Source organism: Tympanuchus pallidicinctus, unplaced genomic scaffold (genome assembly GCF_026119805.1).
Source record: "Tympanuchus pallidicinctus isolate F22 unplaced genomic scaffold, pur_lepc_1.0 scaffold10, whole genome shotgun sequence".
NCBI classification, from domain to species: domain Eukaryota; kingdom Metazoa; phylum Chordata; class Aves; order Galliformes; family Phasianidae; genus Tympanuchus; species Tympanuchus pallidicinctus.
The window spans coordinates 20,828,484-20,851,550 of NW_026294619.1; the positions used below are offsets into that span (position 1 = coordinate 20,828,484).

At 34.0% G+C, this 23,067-nt stretch overlaps 1 long non-coding RNA gene across 9 annotated transcripts in view; it reads left to right on the forward strand.

Moving 5' to 3' along the window:
• The first annotated feature begins 2,048 nt into the window (after positions 1-2,048).
• The window catches only part of LOC128072937 (uncharacterized), a 29,520-nt gene continuing 8,501 nt past the window's right edge, over positions 2,049-23,067 (forward strand). For 3 of the 9 annotated variants that reach the window (XR_008202538.1, XR_008202540.1, XR_008202541.1), the window contains exons 1-5: positions 2,049-2,251; positions 6,486-6,562; positions 15,083-15,152; positions 15,837-16,024; positions 16,170-16,373. This is a non-coding gene — a long non-coding RNA (uncharacterized LOC128072937). Of the gene's footprint in view, positions 2,252-6,485; positions 6,563-15,082; positions 15,153-15,836; positions 16,025-16,169; positions 20,194-23,067 lie in introns of those variants that run through there. The other 6 variants (XR_008202544.1, XR_008202539.1, XR_008202543.1 and 3 more) reach the window with 6 other exon arrangements.

Sequence of the window (23,067 nt, forward strand, 5' to 3'; positions counted from 1 at the left end):
TAATGTGTATTGCAGGTGTTAGTTCCTCAGGTTCAATTTCTTTTTCTGCAGGAAAAAAAAAAAAAAAGATCATATTGCACTACATAGGCTAATATTGATAATGTAGCTTATTCTGCTTCTTGACATTGATGTAGTTGTACAGTTTTAAAACTGTACAAAATAGTGATAGGGTTCTATGATGTTACAGAAAAGCATATTTAATTCATACTTTTTAAATAATGGGAGAAGGTAACAGGCAATTATTTTTCAGCAATGTAACTCTTTTGGAAGTAGAAACAACCAAACTTTCTGTAAGCATTTAGGAGATGAGAAGATGAATAACAGATGTTTTGGATTTCTTAGAAGGAAATTGTATCGTATCAGCTTATCTCTTCACACTCATAGCAGGAAACTATGAGAAACATATCTTTAAGGATTTCATCTCATCACAAATTCTGATAAGGAAAATAAAAAGAACATCATTAAACTGTTATTACGTGTCTGCATAACTACTTAGAAAGCTAACTCCACAGATAATATTATCTATGCATTTTTTGTTGCCTTAAATAGTGTGGAAAACTTGAGATAGAGAGGGTGAGATAGAGCACATCTAGAAGAATAAATAAGTATTGGCTGATCATTTGAAACATTCAGATAAACATTCAGAATTTAATAATGTAGCGTTTGAACATTATTTATTCTGTATCCTGGATAATGAACCTGAAACAGACAAATTTTATTCTAGTTTCTTGAAATACATTGCTTTTCCCTTAAGAGATTTAGTATTGCAAGTTACTAAGGTGATATCAACATTAAGTATAATGTTTTGGTTTTACTGTCAGTTGGTTTTGAGTGTGCTTTTCTTTGGCGCCCCACAACTTGAAAAAAAAAAAAAATTAACTGAGTATTTCTTTCTCTAGTTAATAAGTATAGCAATGGTTTTAGGCTATACATACAGAAGCAATCTGTAGTCCAAACACTGAAGCTATTTAAAAATAGGGTGGACCAATTACAGTAATAAGACTTTCCCTGTGCCAAAAGAGAGAGTATACTCTCTAGCAGACTTTATATAGCATCTTAACCTAGAGAGTACTCTATTGGTGTCCCTGGAGGTGTTTAATAACAAGCTGGATGGGACCCTGGGCAATCTGATCTAGTGCTTGATGTAGCAGTTGGCAACCCTGCCTGTTGCAGGGGATTAGAACTTGATGATTGTTGAGGTCCCTTCCAATGCAAGCCATTCTATGATTCTATGATTCTATGATTCTATGATTCTATGATTCTATGATTCTGTGATTCTATGATTCAATGATTCTATGATTCTATGATTCTATGAGACTCTGCCAAATTATATACATGGCATCTATGAGGCTCTTTGAGAATGTCTCAGATATTCCACTACAGTCTTTTGATTCTACTTTCAGATCAATACAGATGTAGGCACATTTTTCTTCAAATGCTATCATAGATGTGAAAAGGAAAGACCTAGACATTGAGTACTCTTCTCCTATGCATGATGACCAAAACTTGTCTCTACCCTTAGAGGTTTCTCTTACTTCTGAGAAAATTTTCTTAACTTAAAAATAGTATTGCTTTTCTAAAACCTCTGATGTACATAATTCGATTTCCTATGTATCTTTTCTGTAACTACAGATAGCACTCTCAGTTTAGATTAAAATATTTTTCCTCTGCCAGATGTGCATATTCAACCTTAAAATCTGAAAGTTAAACCAAGATTTTGTTTGAACACTTTTTTTTTTTTTTGTCTCAAAACTTGCTTTCTGAGGCATTTCTTGTGATAAGACTCTGACTTGTCTAGGAGATGAAAGGATGGGTGTCGCTGTGTGGCAGCTGGCATCACTTTGTGGACAGTTTTACATTTGAAAGCATTTTTTTGGAGCTGTTTGCCTCTGGAAGAGAGCGCTCAGGGCTGTTTACTGGCAGAAGATCTGGCCTGTGACCTAATAACTTCAGCTTTGTGTGGGAGATTGGGAATGATACCATCATATCCTGTGAAAAACAGGATGCAGTTGGGTACCTCCCTGCTCACTCTTATCTGCTGGAAAGGATTGGAAGGGAACAAAGGAGTTTCTGTTGAAATACCAAAGCCCAAAGATGCCACTTCAAAGAGAGCTGAGTCGACCACTTTTGGACTTATAAATAAGTTTGTACAGTCATCGTTGTCATCATGATCAACTGAACAACTACCTCTGATGACCCATCACTATGGAAGATCAACATCTGCACTATGTGCAGTGCTGGACTCATAGTGGTGAATATCTGTCTTGCATTCTACAAAGACTACTTGCTTTTCTTTCCTATCTCTTTTCTATCTCCCACCTTCCCTTCCCCATCTCCTTAAGCAATTAGGATTTGTAATAGACTAGTCAGGCTAACATTTGACCCCGTTGTGTCTTAGTCTTGCCATTGGGTATATATGTATTAAAAGAACCACCTCTCCCTCCTATAAACTGTAGTGAGACAGAATTATCTTAAACAAAATACTATCTATCAAGATGGTAAGATTCAGGAGGTCAATTTATGGCCTCATTTATTCCTGTGTGACAAGATTACCTTAAATTATCTATTCATACGTACCTGTTTTCTTGGTAAGATTTCATAGGAGCACTTAATTAGAAACATACAAAAACTTGGTTCAGAAAGCCCAAGATGTGACATGATCTAGAATTCTGCTTGTAAAGTTAGCAGACAGCAGTATGAATATATTTAAAGTGCAGTGAGTTGAATAAGCCCTCAATTGTTTGTAATATGTACTCTCTAGGATGCTATCAGAACATTATTCAATTTCTGAATCAAGAGCTGAAGTTCTGAATCAAGTTCAGAATCAAGAATAAATCTGCCTCACTGGAATAAATGTTCCCTTTAGCTTTGGACATATTATATTTCTATCATCTGTGGTTTGTTCCTGAAGTAGGTGAAGCTGAAAGCCTGAGTAAAGCTGTCAGGTCAAAAATAGTAATACGGATTTTATAAATTTCTATTGTAACCTACCCAGATTGATTGACAGTTATTAATTTGCTGTTTTGAAAACCTTGAACTATCAAATTCAAATCTGTGCATTTAAATTAATGCTGAAATATAATGCTAAGTTTCAAAGTACATTGGAAAAAATTCAATAAATCAAGTAATTAATTTGTACCCTATTGGATCATTACCTTAAGATAATTTTCAAGCTACAAACACTATTACTAATTTGCATGTAAGCATTGCTATGTGAATTTGAGAATCACAATAAATAGATGGCTTGAGCATATTTTAAAAATTGTTGCAATGTGCAAAATGGGTCATCAGGCAATTAATTGAGAATTAAACAATTAAAAATTACATCATTGTAGTTGTCAGCAGAATTTTATCGCAAATTAATTTCTAAAAAATGCCTTATTCATTATTATTCATGTACTATATTTCCTTTGTCAATACAAAGATTTTAATAGTATTTAAAAAAAAAATAAAATTGAAATGCCAGATCGGGAATGTCTTATTTAGAGAACTTAACAGATAGGTGCCCATTTTGGTAGGACATTTTCACAACTGTGGTTGAGCACTTCGTCTTCCTTTCTTTGTCAAAAACAAAATGCTAGCAAGTAGATCATCTTCCTCAGATGCAGACTAGAGATACTTTTCACAAAACAGAATTCTAAGAGGCTTCCTAATGTTTCACAAATATTAACTATTTATGAAATTGTTACAAAACAGATTCTAATAGATTCTCTAATGCTTGAGTTATAATGGGAGATGAATTTATACAGTGGACAAAGAAATTTTATGAAAATGTATATACTTAAATATGCAGTTGTACTTCTCAGTCCCTTGAATCAACTCAAGATATACTCTGCCAATTTCTGAATCACAGGATGAGTTGTCCTCTATAAGCTATTTATATTCTCCCAATGTTCACATAAATCAGGATAGGAATGATCCCTTGCTATAAAAAAAAGTCTTGATTCTCCAGGACAGCAAGATACAATCACTGGTACTTCAGTGCTAAAGTCTTAACTTCCATGGCAAACAATAAACTGTGCAGCTGGTGATTACAGCCATACAACACATCTTCAGTTTCATTTTTGCCCCTTTTGTTCATTTGCAAGGAGGAAAAAACTCATATTCAAGTACAAAAGCAGTTTTGTACTATTGATAATTTAGAACTTTTGTTCTTGAAATTAAAACTATGATTAAAGTTTCCTATGCCCTTATTTTTTTTTCCTTGTTTTTATGGACGTTTTATCAATTCAACACTGTTACTAAAAGCTAACACTCCAGAAAAAAAAAGCAACATACAATCCAGTTATTTCATACCCAGAATCTGAGCATGTTCTTACACATCTACTGTATATACTACTATATATAACACGATGAATTTACATATAAAATATCATCAGAAAATATGATAAAAATCAAAGATGAAAGGAATTTAAGTGTGAATTATGAAGATTAACTAATTGAAACAAAAGAATTACCATATAGATCACTCCAAAAGTAATGCTCCTATTTATTTCCATAGAAACTACTGGGGATACGATGAGCACATCAACAGTAGTTGATTGATAGAGCAAATTCTCAGCTACAAAACACTAATTTTTTTTTTTTAGTTACCGTTAGTAATGAATTTTCACCAGCAATGAGCAAGAGCCTGCTTTCTGTGCTCATAGAATTCTTTCCCAGAGGTGACCCACTACTACTGTTGTCATTGCTGAAATGAACCAGTCACCCCTCACCATGCTCACATCCTCTGTTTGGTCTCCAGAAATGTTCAGCAAGCATAAGTGAGTGCAAGTGGGTTACATTTTTTTCTACATGGAGGAATTCAGTGACACACCTTTGATTCATACGCACTTCATATGAGATGCCATTCTGTCAGACTGCTCCTCTACTGTCATCTGTCACACAGCAACAGCATGTAACAGAATATTGGTGGGAAGGTTCTGCCTTTACTGTCATACCACCAACATCTACCCCTGACATCGTGGGTCAACATCATAAAATAGGAGGTATTGCTTTCAGAGAATGAATATGATTTGGACTACATAATAGGGGAAAATAAAAGTCAAAAGTATTTATTTTCTATGTAAGTCTACAAAGTGTATAAGAGCTCCTGTGGATACTCTGTATGCAAACATTTTCTAAACGTGTTCATTAAAATCATACACAAAAAGTCTTCTCTTAGATTTAGCATGACAACTACCTTGCCAAGAAAATGATGGGATTCTCACTATATTCCTGTTGTCACTTCCTTTAACATCCCCTATTTCCAAAATTATTTTGTTTTCCAGAAGGCCAAGTTTATTTTGGCTTTCTGTTGCAGAAATCCATAATGGCTTTAGATTATGCTGCATTTAAAATTTTAAGTCTCTATAGTTAGCAGTGCTTATTGCTGATGCCTATAACTTTTAATCTTCCTTCTGTTGGGTGAAATTAAAAGTGAAAGAACAGTCAATTAAAGATGTTTTCAGCTTTTGGAAATATGCATCTATACTTTTAGGGAGGTGACATTCCTATTGCCTCTAGATAAAATTTTTAGGTGCTCTGTGTTTATACAGATCTGTAGAATAACGACTACATGGTTTTTAGCCAAACATACATGTTCCAATACCGTGGTAAAGAGTATCCAGTTCAACACCACCCTGAATTCCTAAAAACAGTTTATTTCTTTTTCAGTACAGATATTTAAATAACATTTTCCACTTCCAACTCTGTTTTACGTAAAATGTATGTGTTCTGATCTTCTGGCTGACTGTTCAGTGGTTTGTGTCATGTTGTGTTTTGTCAGTCAAGGCAAGGTGACTGAAGCAAAGTGATATGACTCATTAACTACTAGAGATTTCAGCAGCAAACATCAAACCCAAATCTCACTACCTTCTTAAAACGTAATTGCTTTTTATTCTTGAAAATAGTGTTTTCCAACCTGTTTTTATAAAGGCAGATTGTTTTAAAATTGTCTTGGCATGGGATACAGATGGCTTTGACTTGTTTTTGTTTTGAAATGCTTAACACATCTCTAATTGCATGAAAACATTACTTAAGTGTTTGAATCTGCAACTTTATTTTATTTTGGCATAAAGTACAGTAGAAGCTTTAATAGCTTGTGATGGTGGAATGGAAATTAAAATGTAAATGTTCCTGTGTTAATAAGAAAAGCTTCTCATCTTAAACTGATTGCTTTTTTTTTTTTTTTTTTTTTTTTTTTTTGTAACTAGGAACACCATCAGAAGAAACAGAACAATGTAGCAAGAGGAATGAATCTTAACCATACCATCTAATTTGACTAGCACTATGCTAATTAAAAATTCCAGAGGAACAAATTGCTTTAACATTATTCACTGTTCAAAAAGATGTCAGTGTTATTAGAACCCAGATGTATATTAACACTTTTAATATAGTGTACAAAAAGAAGTATTTTGGTTTTGTGATTAATGCTTCTTGAAGACATAGGAAAAAATAATTCATCAGATTTCTTCTCTTATTATCGATGTCATGTTTTTTTCCAGATACAGCCAAGATATTTGAAGAGATTTTTTGTTTCACCTACTTTTCAGCACCTTCTAGTGGAAGGACCAGCCTTCAGGTACATTCCTATCTGACCCCTCTTAAAGTGATCCAATTCAACTTTCAGTACTTCTAGTGATTATGTGTTCCAACTTGACTTACTCTGATGGAACTGGGTTAGTATGGGCCATAATTATATACACATTCTGACACCTGAGAAGTTAGCAAATTCTGATTGTTAGACAGCTTTTGCCCCTCTCATCTGTATTTCTTTGAGTTGTTATATCAGTATACTTTTCTTTATCAGTTGAGAATACAAGCTGCTGTGGAGAGAATTCAGTTTGTTCTGCAACTGAGAAATACCCAGTAGTTGTTCGGAGCTCTTCTGCATTTCTGAAATGAATGAATTCATAGCAAATAAAAACAAAATGAAGAGTATTCTCCAACAATCTGTTATTGTAACCAGAAGCTGTTCAGGTGTGTTTGAAGTCTGCTTCTTTTTCATTGAAATTGGGATTTATAAGACAAGATGATTAATTAAATGATTCTGAGTATACACTGCAAGCAAGTTTTGAAGAAATTGTTAAAAAAAAAATCAAAATATGGACAACAGTTATTTCAGTATATATTTTTGTGTAATAGCAAACAGAAGAAAGTAGAACAGACAAGAGAATGTAATACTGCTTTTCCATCTACTTCAGTTTTGCATGTTGTGAAGGCTAGAGTAACCCTAGACTTCAAATAAGCTTGCAGTGTTCTCATAATAAACAGACTTTTTCTGGACATAACTGCCATTCTGGTTATAAGTTTATGGAATCCTGTACTTCTTGCATCTAAAAAGGTCCACAGAATTAGTAGGATACCTTCCTCTTCTTATACACTAGCACAAAGTAAGTATATGATGATTTGCTTTATTTTGACTAGGTGAGTCGAAAGCTATTTCCTAGTAGTTCACTGGGAATCTCAGGCATTTTGCATTCAAGATGAAAATATTCACATATGTTCGTGTGCAGATCTGCATTATTCAAATGGACTACAATTTCTAAAGTGTTTCTAAAGTGCTCAGTGAGAAAAGGTGCAGAAAGACAGTGTGGAAAGACATGCTGGATCTGAGGTGTAATTTCAGAGTGGGGAAAAAAAATGTAGGATTTGTAATGAAACTGATATCGAGTAGTGTAAAGAGCAAGCATTTTGAAGTTACTTGAACCTGATACATGTAAGGGTCTCTATGCTAGAAGCTGGCCTCTAGATAATCCATGATCATGAATAAAGAGGCAAGATCTCGTGGATGTCAACACCTCATACTCTGCATATATGCATTTCTAGAAATGGGAAAGTTCCATTGTTCTTCCTTGAGGCTGAGTGCCTGCACACAGCAAAGTGAGACAGCTACAGAAGCTGTCATGTGCACAACATCCCAGGTTAAAATGCCTGTTTCAGTATAGTTGATAAAGGCATAGTAACATCATCAGATCATACATTCATACATCCCATTCCAGTTTCTCAAGGCGAAGTTTAAAAAGTCATTCTCTTCTACCTTCCTGAGTACTTTTCAGTTCTTCAAACTCCTTATGAAAAGTTTCTTCTCTTCCTATTTCCTTTCAGATTTGTCTGTATGGACGTTTTCCATCATTTTTGTGATTCTTCCCTTCTTCACTTGGTCTGCAAGCTTCCTAGAAGTTCTCTCTTTCTCATCCCAGCTGTTTCACAATTTCAGAAGCCTTTTCCACAAAAAGCAAAATCTCCCCTCTGTTCAGAGGTTTCCAAGACTTTGCTGTCTTTGTTTATTTGTTTGTTTGTTTATCCATGGTCACCATAGTTGACAGGTGGTAGGCTGCCCCTCCTGTGCCAGTCCTAGGGATGTCTCAGCTGTTCTTGGCCAAAGCTGGGATTTGCAGGTGCTCTGTGGCTGAGTGCTCTACTAAATTCTCCCAGTATGGAGCTTTGAGAACGTTATACTCTTAAACTTGTTCATTTACTTTACAGGCAAATAAGTTGAAGTTTTTCTGAAGAAATAAATAGCATAATATTAAAACAATCCAAACTATTATTCACTATTTGTAAATGCAAATTGTTTCTTCAAGCCATTGCTTATAAACTAAAAAGTTTATCAAACCAAAGGCTTTTTGAAAAATGTATTTGACCTAGCAAACACCAAGTAGAGAGTAAATTAATTTAGATTAATACTTTTCCATGGAACGGAGAATTAAAACTGAATACTTACTCATATAATCAGAAGAAGGAGCCATAACCAAGAAGATATAATGAGATACAGTGCTTGAAGAAGTTTGGGGATCTTTCATTATTTACATAATTTACATCATTTTCTGACAATTACATTTTGCATGTAAGCCATCCAGTAAATTTTCCCCTTTAAATAGTTTTTTTTTTTCTTCTCAAATCTTCTCAAAAGAAATTCTAAGCTTCAGATATCTTCAAATATCACGTTATGAAAAGGCTTTGAGAGTTATTGCATCGTTTTATTTATACACACTATGTTTGAATTTTCATGATGTATAGCAAGGCTAGTATCCTAGTGAATACAAAAAATTAAATAGCTCCCTTAAGGAGGACAGAGCTTTCCCTTCACTTAAAGCCAAAATGGAAAATATCTGTGGACCTTGCCCAGAACGAAAAGAGAAATTTCTATCTACACTTCAATTGTGCTTCTATAGTCTTCTTCCAAAGATATGTATCTTCAGAGCTGACTTCTAATGCAGGCCAGGAATTGTAGTACCTCTGTTTGTCATAGCCCAAGGGAGGGAGAAAGTTCATTCCAAAATTTTAGATTCCTACTAGCATGGTTGTGGGCATGTGTCAGGGTCAGTAAACACAGTCTGTGCTCATGGATTTAAAATTGAAGGTGAATTTCAGCACTAAGTTTAATTTAGCCAATTTACACTTGGACTTTTGTACCTCTCATACTCAATATCATCATAATTTATATTCCAAAATATTTCTGTGGGAAATAGTTGAAGCATTTCTTGCTTTTTACTGCCTATAGTGCTTTTATCTTAAGAACTCATCAGTTATGAAAATTTTGTTTTCTTGAAAAAGGTTTTCTGGCAGTTCTGTGGTTGAAAAAGGAACAAGGATGAGAGAGTGTAAAGGAATGGGAAAATAGGAAAAGACCTTTCTTTCTAATGTTTTCAAAAATATTAGAATGGTTTAATTGTTCAAGGAACATTGAGAGAAAACTTCTGATAATAAGTGCCACTTGGCTTCTGTCTCCTCTAAAAACATATCCACTATTGATCTCAAATATAATGATGACATTAAACTGTTAAACTGCGGATACACTTATGTATTCAAAAATCTTTTTACAATTGTTTCAGGCCTCAAATAACATTGTCAGGAATTTCTTTAGCAGACTGTTCTTGTCCCTGCTCTCTGTGTGCGAGATTATATGCTACAAGAGTAAGAATGTATACAGGAGATTTAAGATTGCTTCATTTAATGACATTTTCCAATTTCAACTTCTGTATCATTTTATTTTTTTATTTTAATATAGTCATGGGTGAAAAAAAAAAACACAAAACACTCATCTTTGTGGGAAGAAGATTGCTTTCTGTTTTTCATATGATAGAGAAAAGTTTTTGTGTTTATACTGAAGTGATTGTAACAAAAACAAAATCCTGAAGGTGGAAGAATAGTAACAACTACAATAGAAACACTAGAAAAAATAAAATAAAATAAAATAAAATAAAATAAAATAAAATAAAATAAAATAAAATAAAATAAAATAAAATAAAATAAAATAAAATAAAATAAAGAGAAAATACCTTCTCTTTTCCTGTTCTGGAAATCCAGTTGACTTTAATGTCATCTGCATTGGTACAGGGAGAGCGTAGAAACATAGCAAAGAAGTGAAAAAATACAGACTGTTAGTTTTTGTACGTACGTTTTTTCCCATTTATCAGTCAGAAGCATTTTCTGCAGTAATAAATGAAATCCCAGAGATTAAAATCACAAGCCTCAACTGGTCGAGAAGAATCCTTTTTGTTAGTTTAATTTTGAAAACTGCAGAACGTACTAACACTTTTCATTTTTATTCCATACTGTTTAATGACTGTGTGCAGTTTCAATGTTAATACTTATAATTAAAATTAAGTAATAATCTGACACCAAGGAATTTCATATCTAAATGCAAAATGATGGAAAAAGTCTGCAACTGAGGCATTTCCACAAGTTCCCAGTTTTCAAAAAATAAGCCTTCAGGGAGCATAGGCCAACATTCTAAGCAGATTTCAAAAAAGCTATGAGTGAAAGAAACACTCTCCAGAGACTTGTCATTACAGCAGCAAGAAAATGAAAAACATTTCTGAGCTGTTAAAGAATTTGTGATGCTGCCTAAAGCTTTGTTATTCATTTTAAGAGCCTGATATGGAACACCTAAAATAAGGGTGATCATGATTTTTATTACTTACAGTAACAATGACAGTTTTATGAAAAGCATATCTGCCCTACCCAGAACACATACAGAAGCAAATTTCTTAAACTTGTATGCTTCATTAATCTAGTGCTACTGCACACAGAGAAGTGTCTGAATACCTCCTAACAGTACATCACAACAGCAGTGCAGAAGATCATTTCTTTAATATAGATGAACATTTTTTTGCACAAGGCAAACTATATGCACATCCACCAGTTACCACTCTTTGAGTAGATATCCCATGTTCCTGAAATTCAGCACAAATAAATAAATAAATAAATAAATAGATAGATAGATAGATAGATAGATAGACAAGTAAAATTAGGATATTCTAGTATCACATTTGATATAGTTAATTAGGAATTTCTACAATGACTCGATTTACTTGGGTAGCCCTCTTTAGATTCAAAGCTGACTCCTGTGATTACTGTCTTTCCAAACGTGTCAGCCATCCTTTTTTTAGTGAGAATAGATTGCTTCCTGACATCATTCAATGATGAAGTACAAAAAAAAACATGTCCCTGCTCATGCAGAATTTTTGCACCTCTGAGAAGTTATGTGTATGAATGTTTTTTTAATCCCCTTATTCAATGCTTGCAAGCAGTATCTGAAAGAGATTGCTCAAACATGGTCCCCAGAGTTCAATTAAAGTAGATGTTCTTGTCCTTGGATGTGATGTCCATAAAATCCTATTATATTGGAAATTTGCTGTGTTGCAGAAATCTTGCAGCTACCCCTCTTTCAACTTGCTGTCCATTGTCTTTGATCTAAGATTTCCCTTCAGATGTGTTTGGTTATTTAGGTGTCAGTAGTAGGGGAGGCTAAAAGTGCATTTCAGTGGATAGCCATAAATTATGTTTGCTCCCTCTTTTATTTTTGGAAAGTGTCCTGAAATTAATTGTGTTTATATGTGACTAAACACAGTTGTACACAGTAGTTAGCATATGGTAAAGTGTAGTTTGTGAAGACACAATTGCAAATTTGCAGGGCTACAGTTTCATTTACCTTGCACCACTGTAATCACAGCTCATATATGAGATGCTGATGTTCATTTGTTTGCATGAGGAAAAACACAAAACTTGTCTTGAATGTGCTTATTTATCAAAAAAGAGAAAATTTCTTAAATTTGAAAGTAAGAGTAAAATAAAAAACCTTTGTTCAACTCTGAATCTCTCATATGTTTATCTAAGCTCAAATTGAAATGTAAGATATAAAAACTTCCCAGTGATTTTCCTGCTGTTTCTACTCTCTGGAATTTTTTTTTCAGCCATTCTATTTCATTTCCATAGTCTAGTGTATAGCTTTGAGTCATATATCCAGTTGAGTTCTACCAATTCCTCTTGTACAATGTCTGGGTTTCCTTTGTATGAGTACTATCAAGAATAAGTGCAGAGTTTTTGATCCTTACTTTTTGTTTTAACATTCTACTTAGCAGAAAAAACAAGTTCTAGACACAAACTGCTGATTTTTGAGTGTGTGTTTTTATATGTGTTCTTGCTGTGTTAAACCTAGCTGGACATGAGTATAATGCTTCATTTTTCACACTTTGGAATTACATCTACATGAAAAAAACTAATTTTATTTTGCCACTGATTCATGTGTTAACAGGGTTGTAGAGAAAAATGTGATTAAAATGATTGCTCATATCTATGAAGGATTATGACAAAATTTCCTTAAGCTATTGACAATGCCGATTTGACCTGAAATAGGCTTCATTATAAACATAAATTTAACACATCTTTACTTATAATCTCTCTGGAGTGCTCATTAGCTCAGATGAAGTACTACACAAGTGCAGTTATCGAAATCAGGTCTAAAACTACCCAATGTCACATACAGATAGAATTCACCTGTATCAGAGGTAACTAGCTTTTAGATGTCTTAGAATACGATTCTGAAATGAATGACATTGATGTTCTCGTTAGTGTTTCCCAGGGAAAATGAAGAATCTCAGCGTACGAATACAAAAAGCCTGCAGAGCAAGAAATGCTGGGGTTATAACAGAAATTTTGTACAGAAGTAACTTCTCTCAATCTTTCTTACTTGCAAGATTTTCCAGGTCACATATCATCTTTGTCACTTGTCAATACCTTAATGATGTAAACATAGAGTGGTGTATAGGACTGCTTTAAACAATAAAATAGGCTCCTTCCTTTCTTCAACTTGAGAATAGCTAGGTATTTTACAACTTTGGGCAATTGCTATCTAAATAAGAATCATTTTTTCCCTCTTTCTAAGGGAATGAATGAAAAAAAAATCTCCTACTGTGTTGAATTTTTTCTCTTATCTTGTTTCTTCATCATCAGGATTAAAAAAAATAATAAAATCAGATGTTAAGGAAAAACACAGTATGCGTTATTTCGCTTTTTTTTTCATATGAGCCTTCTCTGAATCTAGAGGAATCGCATGGTACAAAACATTAGGTCCTAAGTCAGATTTCAGTCAGATTGCTTTGTAAACAGCAGAAGTGAACTTTCTACACTGTATTTAATACGTTTCTGTGCTCTCATGATCAAGATGCCCTCTTCATCCTTTGCCTCTGCTCTGATTTCACTTCGGAACTGAAACCATCCATTGGTAGGAAACTCTTTATGCAGTGTGAAGCTGTTTTCCTCTGTACTATTCAAGTCAGTACTTTAGGTGTCAAAGCTGTTTAGCCCTTGTACTTTTCATAATGGGCTTTTAGCTGAAGAGGTCAGGAGAAGCACACCACTGCATGCAATTACATTCATCCACCTTTCATGGGCTGTTGAATCAACAGCACTACCCTTAACTGAATGAAAAAGCACAGCCTTAAAAGGGAGAAGAAAGCCAATGTACTGACAGCATTAGGACTTTCAATAAATATATCTAAAATCAAACAAACAAAAAATTGCAATTAATATTTCAAAGATTTGGGTTAACAAAGAAAGCACAAAAATATTTTAAAGTGGTGCTAAATATGGCATTGAAATGTTGATGACAATTGCACATACATATTCATACAATTCCTACAGCATATCACAGATTACAAACAGTTTAAAAAATCAAAACAAGTACTTTTTAATATAAAATAACGTGTATTTTGTTATTTTTAAAACATTTACAATTTATTCAGAATACTTGCTACAGGTTTTAGACTTTTGTAAAATAGTTTAGTGTTAATTCTATTTATACTGAACAGAATAAGATGTGAACTTCAAAACATAACTTAAATAAAAATTAGTTGTTTAATGGGATGTCTTTTTCAGATGAGATCCTGCATTTAATTCAGTTAGTTTCAGTGTATCAGGGGTGATATGTGATTTGTTTTTTACAGTTCTTTGTTTTTTACAGAAATAAGATGATCGCTTTTTTTATCACCAAAGAATTTATTTTTTCTTAAGATCAATCACTATAATAGCAAATGTTGATAATTTTGATTACTTATGCAAAATGTTTTGCTCGGAAAATTAGATGTAGTCAGATATTCAATTTTTAAAAATAGTTCCAGGAAGGAAAAAAAAAATATATACATAATGATACAGAGAAGTCATGTTATATGTTTGAATTTACTCATTAGAATTGAGATTTGGGAAGTTTTTATGCCATCCATTAAATGAGCATTTTGAAAGCAGATTTTGACAGTTGTATGGCTATAATATGAATATATACAATTTTTTTTTTTATGGGGAAGAAGATAAAACTAGAATATCAAGACAACAAAATGACATAAGATTTAGAAATCTCTCTTCACATAGAAAGACTTAAATTGCTGTTTTAAGTCCTTCAAAATTAAGCAGTGCTTGATCATAGTCTAAAATTGCCTGTTACAATAGGAAAACGCCTATAATAGAGTGCCCTTTAATGTTTCAGATGAGCATAAAAAATTGCTGGAAGCTAAAGTCTTTAAAAGTTCAGACTATTAAAATGCATTTTACTGTTAACCATTAAAACAACTTATTTACAACTGTGGCATTTTCTTGAGATATTTCTTGGCTGCTGCCTAGAACAACATAGCTCGCACCCACTTAACCTGCTTTCATAATGGCCCATGCATTTAGGCAGGAAGTCTTTCAGCATGCACCGTGCCACCACTTGCAAAGATTTGGTCATAGGCAGCAGAAATAGCAGTTAGACAAAGAAAGGGTATCATAAATATATATGCACATTTATACATATACATATATATAATTATTTATTTCATAGGTTGTGGATAACTCAGTTGATAGCAGACTCATTTCTTTTGCATGCTTAAGCGGCTGGACTGCAATTTAAGGTAACTCATTCTTTGCTGGACATGAGGATAACTTCTGTACTCTAATACCACTTCTGGAAGTTCTTACTTTTTACTGTTGGTTCCTTTCTTTCTTTTTTATTCTCATACCTCCTCACAGCACAAATAACTTCACAGAAAGCAACTAGTTAATCTGATAAAATAGCCCTAGACCTAGGATGTATTTCCCATCTTCTCATCTTTCTGTTGCAGATATGCTGAACTGCAGATTTTGCAGTCTTTTTCTTTCTTCTCTTTATATAAAAAGCTTTGAATATCTTCATTGTTTTCATTATGAAATATTTTGAAAAAAAAAAAAAGGTGAAATATCTGATTTTAATCACACTCACTTCAGAAAAGTTTGTCTGCTTTGTTTTTAAGCACAGCATCCTTATAATGATGCACAGAGGTCATTTTTAGAATAATTTTTCATTAGCTGCATATCTTGACCAAATGCAGTTGTTTCAACAAGCAACAAGAAGTTGTGTAATTACAACATTACCTTGCATAACTGGTGTATTAATAACTTTTCAAAGCTCTTGCAAGATCTTGGTGAGATAAGTATAAATTGGTGGTCAAAAGAGATTTTTTAAGTAAAATAATAAATATTAAAGGAATAATATATTGTAATATTATTATTTATTTACCAATATACCATGAAATATCTAATATGTGATTTCCTTACAGCATCAACAAAGATATTTAAGAGACAAAATATCTATGAATTCTGGATAACTAACTCATTTTCAACTAAAGGTCAAAATGGTTGTAAAAAATCAACAAATGTCTTTTAATTTTCTTTGAGAAAGCATCTTCCTAGTTGGACATAAGTAAATTTACACAGAAGTGACCTCTGACTTATAGTTGGAGCTCAGGTATGTTTGGAACATCTTGTTCAAGACATTCTTTTTTGACAATTTCCTTGAATAAAGTGTTCTTTTTCTTGTTGTTGCTTATTTTCCTTTGTTTTCTTTAAAGATAATATCTCTTATCATTATATCTTTACATTGTTTCTTTCAGATCATGAACCATACTGGTGTGCTTAAGATGACAAAATTACAGGCTGTATGCTGTAGTTTAATGTGGCATGCAGTTCTGCACCCACAGACATTCACTTACTCCTTTCTCCCAATGGGGTGGGGAGAGAGCTGGGAAGGTAAAACCCAAGTACAATTCATGGGCTAAGATAAAAACTGTTGAAACCAGAACAGTGATAATTTTTCAGTAAGTCAAGCGTTCTGTTTTCAGTGTTCTGTTAAGCATCTGTTTAATGAGATACAGAGAAGAATTGGAAAAATATTGCATTTAAAGTAAAAAGCAAGAAACAAAATCTCATTAATTCTATGGCATATCAAGAGACATTAATTATGCATATAGACCAATGTACAAATTAATATCATAACAGATCCATTAATGTTGAGATGTTGCATGGTTGTCACTATTTTTGACAACATGACCTTCCTGAATATGCTTTTTTTTTTTTTTTTTTTTTTCCCAATAATACCTCTTTCAGTTAATGTCGTAAGCAATAAAATTTGATCTAAAGAGTTAAAAACTGTTCCCCTCTCCTATGTTCACCTAATTATTTACATTGTGATAATTTGTGTATTCGGTAATCAGAGTGTGGGAGTTTGGCAAAGGTTTTCTTCATTTATTCTGTGATTGCTTAACCTATCATGTGTTGCTATTTCAGGTTGTTTTATGAAAAGGTTCTAAAAGTCCAGCATATAAAACAAATAATACTTAGCAGCCAATTTAATAATAAATAACTGCAAATGTTTATGAGAAGCTTTACTGAAAATCTTTCTTTTGCTTGAGATACCACCCACTTTTGCAGATGTCCGTCCTACTCATTATATTCAGGAAGCAGAAATCTCACCATTTCCAATGGTAGAAAATGCTTGGGATCAGTCTTCTCAAGCTATGGTTTTTGCATGTCTAGGAGGTTTGATGACAAAATGGCTGTATTAACATCTTTCTTAACTTGATTCCTGTGGGGTTAAGGAAAACTCCATGGAATGTCATTATTCCCTTAAAGATATGCATTTTGCTTGACTGACAAAGTGGTTTGATTCCAAATCAGCACTTTTTGCTGGAAAAATTGGATGTCATCAATAAGAGATGGAGTCATTTTACTGGTTTGTTTTTATTTTCTTCTGAACTTTTTAACTAAAGTCAAAATAACTAGTGTGAGTAAAAGAAATGCACGTGCATTTAAAATATTGTTTATCAGAATTTTAATATGTTAAGATACTAGTATTATTTTTGCATTTCAAAACAGAAAGAACAAACTGATATAAATGTACTATTTTAAATATGTATAATAATTGCTTTCTCCCCACTTGATTGTTTAGGATAGTGTTAAGGAAGTAAATATAACAAAAGGGATGAAGTTTTTGAGCTTTAAATATTACATTTGAGCTACTCACTTTAGATTTGAAGCATAGTTAAGCAAAGAAATAACCACTTTTATGAACACTTCTGACACTTTAGAAAGTACTTTAAGATATTATCCGATATTAAGATCTTGTGTAAAATTCTATTTCAATTAACAATGTCTAACTCATAAAACTGTCTTACGAGTTTTTCTTCTTTATTACATCCAAGCTCATTTACTCTCAGGTTTTCTTTTGGAGATAATCAAATAATTCACTTAGAAAGAGACAAAACATTTTTTCATTTGCCTTCAGGCAGACACTGTATATGCATATGGATGTCTTCAGCCACAAGCATTCTTTAACTCTGTGTAGGTATATCACTGGTTGTCAAACTTTCACTTTTTCTTGCTGCTTCACAGTATAAGCTAATAAATGTATTTTTGGTGAACTGTGGAATTTCCTCCTATTATTTCAGGCTCTTTCACTTGAAAACAATAGTCCAAATAGTTGTGTCTCAACATTTCAAAAACACCTCTTGAATCCTGCAGAAGACTATTATGCTACAAAGCAACGGCTTTGGAGACTAGTATGCTCCTGAGGACACAACTGTTTTTGAACAAATTACTTTGGTATCCAGTATTCTATCCCAAATGTAACCCAGGAAAAAGTGTAGATGAAATTTATGGTGACACCCTTAAATAAAAATACTCACTATGTAGATCACTACACTTGGCAACATGAGTCCTGGTCTATCTTTCAGAGTATTAAAGAAATTATTTCATGATAATGCCCACACAGTTTACCAGTTTGAATGTAATAAATGCAACAAAACTTTGAGTTGCTATTCATAAGTGACAGTCTTTTTTCACTGTTGCCTTTAGGGATTGCTCTAAAAGGCAGTATTCTCCAAGCTGTATTAGACAACATAATTTTTGCTTCCTTTTTAAATGATGTGCCTTTAAAACTATCAGTGGCAGTCTCAAAGATTTGAAACCTACATGTATGGCTAGTTAGCTTATTGGCTGCTGACAGTTACTGCTATGGCATTCTGCTATGATGTGCAAAAATGACGCTTGTTTGACTTTTTTCTTTTATATCATTAGCTTTCATTATTTTTTGCATCGCCTTTTAGCAGTACTGTTCTGCTCTTTTTCACTAGTCTGAAACACCGTCATAATTACAGATGGAATTTTAGGAAAGGAAAGAATGAAAATGAGAAATATTATGTAAAATCAAGCTCCGTCTTTGTCTTAAGTGCTGAGTGTAGCTTTCATTCTCTCATCTCAAAAAATTAAACCTGGAACTCTTTCAAGAGTGACAGATAATCAGAGATTGTAATCGTTTTTGTATGAGTCATGACAAAATTAGCTTCTAAACTCAGCCTGAAAAAGAAATAACCAAAGGAAAATTAGAGAGAGATCTCAAATGTTATCCCTGGCAAACAGGAAGAAAACAAGGATCAATTTTTCACATTGTCATTCAGCAGAACAAGGAGCTAGTAGTTGGAAAATACAATAAAAAAGAAAAAACTGCATAAAAAAGAAAGGTAGTTTTTGTATATTTTTTCTAATATTTTGTAGTACAATGTTACAATGTAGAGTTCTGTACAATGTTATCAACATTAACTTCAAAAGAGTCATACTGATGCAGAAAATCCATTGAGACTTATTAAATATAAAATGACATTTCTCAGAAATAAAACCAGAAAAACAGAATTTGTATGATGGATTCTTCAGCTTTAATTCATTCAGTTCCACAGTTTTCACTTCTTTCTTCTCTCTCTTCTTTGAAAATATACCATTCTTATGCTTTATGTATGCATGGCACATAGAACTCTTCAAAGTAGGTTCTTTCTTAAGATTCCTTTAGCTGAAATAACTGAAACCTGTTGTAGCAGGATTCATGAAGTACTTCAAAATCACTGTCAATATAAAGATTAACTTCTTGTTTACTGTTTGGTGATCTATTCATCCTATGTAACTTCAACAGTTTTCAGAGAAATTTTAGTTGCACTACTCTCCCAGGGGGCACAAACACATGCTGGAGGCCACCCCACCACAAAGCACCTCTGCAGAAAAAGATGTAGAAGTTTTGGTACACACAAGCTGAACTTGAGTGAGCAGTATGCTCTTGTGTCTAAGAAAGGTGATGATATTCTTGGCTGCATTAGGTAAACTATCCACAACAGGATGAGAAAGGTGAGTGCATCCCCCAGCGTTGTTAAGACTGCAATAGGAATACTGTTCAGTTCTGAGTCCTCCAATACATGACTTCATAAAAAGATGAGAATATGTAATGGAGAATGACAGTCGGGTCACTGACTGACTGAAAGCTATATAGTGTGGCAGATAAATTCTGAGAAACAGAGGCACACAGAATCCAGAACTACAGTTCCAGATACATACATAATTTCTATAAAGAGAAACTATAGCCAAACAAACAAGGATATTTTAACTTTATATTTTCTTTCTCCAAAAGCTCATTACTGAAGAAAAGCTACTTTCTGGAAGATGTTTTACTTATGTTTTCCTACTGTCTGTCACAGTTATGAAGGATTAGTGACTGCTGTTGAGAGAGTTTTTGTGTAATTCTAAGAGCACAAAAATGAATATAAAGTATTGGGAAAAAGTCAGTTGTAAACCCGGCATAGGGCTGTGGATATTCATTTCAGGGGAGTTGGACTAGATAACCTTTGAAGGTCCTTTTCCAACTCTAAGGATTCTAGGATTCAAAGTTTGGGCTCCTTGCCTTTCTATGACAGGCAGAGCAAGGATGCTTCTGAGGATGAGCTACAGCATACAGAAAAATTCTGCAAGTCTTTCCTGTTTGTTAGGGATATAATTTACAGTGAGGTACTTCTGCATTTAGAGTGCATGATGGCAGCAGCTAAAGAAGAGATAACTGTCTTAATTCCATAGAGACTATTTATTCTTTAGGAGATTGAAAAAGCTCCAGATGTGGACCACAGTTCCCCAGACCATAATATTCTTGATATTCACTGATATGAACAAAAGTATCAGCTCAATAAAGGAGCCCTTACAACACAGAGAGCTTCGGAAAATTTAAAATTTAAGCCATTTACAAAAATACTTATTTCTGAATGAAATGCCAATCAGTGAATTAATCTTTCCTGATAAAAATTTTATCATTTCACAAGAAAACCCTGAAGAATTTGTGTGCTATATGTCTTCACATAAAAAAACCTCCTTCTTTACTGTTTTCTTTTCCAAGTCAAGAAGTTCAGAGAAATTAATCATATCTACTCTTATATAACTGCAATGAAAGAAGGTTTTATCTTCTGAAAGTTCTTGCTCTGTATGAGAAGCCTTGAATTCATCCTTTCTTGATGCCATTTAGATAGATATGATCATGCTATTTTATTCTCAAGAAGTGAACTCACATATTTTTCCACAGAGTATATCAGAGTATCATCAATTGTGTAAAGTTTACTGATTTAGGCAGTTGTCATATTTCATGCTATAATATGTCTAACACCTTCATATTAAACCACTGGGAGCTGTCACTGTCTTTGGATGTCCTTCATTTCACTTATCTCTTGGAACAAAACAGATCAAAAAAACATAGCCATGCATAATTTTTAACAAGCCATGTTTTGTAGTGATGCTGGAGCAGAAAAGGTTCTACAAAGTGACTGAAGAATACACAGTAAATGATGCATATGGCATCAAAACAAAAGATAGAGGTCTGGGATTACATTTTCATAGAATCTTATGTTGGCTAAAGACCTATGCTGCTTCATCAGTATTCAAAATCTAAGCACTTTTTTCTCTGAAACCTGAAAGCTGCCTAAGGTATTTTGTTCCATCTTCGATGCTTTGTTTTCCAGAATAAAACTTATCCCAGTAACATATCTCTCAGCCTCAGTAACCTCTATTTGTCTCTTACACAGGTTACAATTTGTTTCTGAATTAGTTATGACCATAACTATGGGAGATATACATACGTATCACATATATACTATATATATATACACACACATTTTCTTATTATGTTCTTTGTCAAATATATTATATAATTTGCATATGTTACTGTCTCGCTCCAATTTATAGGAGGGAGAGGAGGTTCTTTTATTATCTATATACCCGGCGTGAGATTAAGAAGCAACGGTTCAAATGTTGGTCCAACCAGTTTATTACAAATCTTAATTAGGGAAATGGGGAAGGGGAGGACGGACACTATTGTGAATTAGGGTAATGGGGAAGGGAAGGAGGGCGATAGAAAAGATAGAAAAGAAGAGGCAAGGAGTCTTTATAGGCAGCAAGAGGGACATAGTCACCACCATGGATCCAGCGTGGTTCGTAGTTCAGTCTTTGATCTTCAGTAGCGGTGGGTTGTCAGGCAGAGTTGTCCTGTTGACAACGACGACGACGCACCATGGCGATGATGTCCCCTTTTCAATGGTTTCAAAGTGGTGAAGTCAGCTATCTTTGGAGTGACAGCTCAAATCCAAAGTGGTTGAGTCAGCTTTTCTTTGAGTGGCAGCTTCTGGCTCTGGGATCTCAGCAGAAACTCCTTTGTTCCCATCTTCCGGGCCTTGCCAGCAGATAAGAGGGAGCAGGGGTGCCCATCTGCATCCTGTTTCTCACAGAACACGATGGTATCGTTCCCCAATTTTCCCACACCTAGCTGGAGCTGTTTTGTCACAGGCCAGATCTTCCGCCAGTAAACACTCCTGTGCATTCTCATCTGCTCTTCTACAGAGCAAGCAGCTCTGAGGGAAGGGGCTTTCAAATGTTCCCAAAGGGATATCCATTGTCACACGGTTAGCACCCATCAGTTGCCTCCTCAACAAATCACTCAGAATCTTATCACAAGAAATACCTCAGGAAGCAAGCTTTGAGTCAAAAAACAAAGAAGGATTCTCACAGTTACATACTTTACTCTCTTCAACAAACCTGAATTAACTCAGTTTCTATCTACTGTTCAAGGCTGTTTCTTTTTACTGATCAGTAACTGAACTTTTGTAGATTGCCTTTATACTCTCTGTGGCTTTTGATGTTATCTTGTTCTCTCAAAGACTACTGCTTCATAAATAACATGATTTCAGGCTTCCCTTTCCAGAATTCAGTATATGCACTCAGTTCTATGCATAGGTACAATGTAGGCCACAGTTAAATACATTTACGAGATGTGTCTGCTTATAAAAACGTGTATGTGCTCAGCAGCCCATTTGAGCTTTAGTTCTGGGAGTGCCATAAGGAAAAGGGCCTGACAGCCTCAGACCATCCCTGAAGGAAACGCAGTCCCAGGGGCAAGGTGCGGCAGGGCAACTTTCACTGTGCCCTGGGAGCACAGTGGACAACAGGTCAGAGTGGGAAGGTATTTAAGATAATGTAAGAGTCCCAAGCTGACCTATGTACATGTATATATATGTACATAACATGTGTTACACATACATACATGTTTTCCTTTTACACTTAATAAGATCTTGAGTGTCAAAATTTGGATATATGCATCCTAGGTGTGTGTAATCTCATAACATTCTACTTCTCTGAGAGGCCTCAGAAGTCAACATGCAG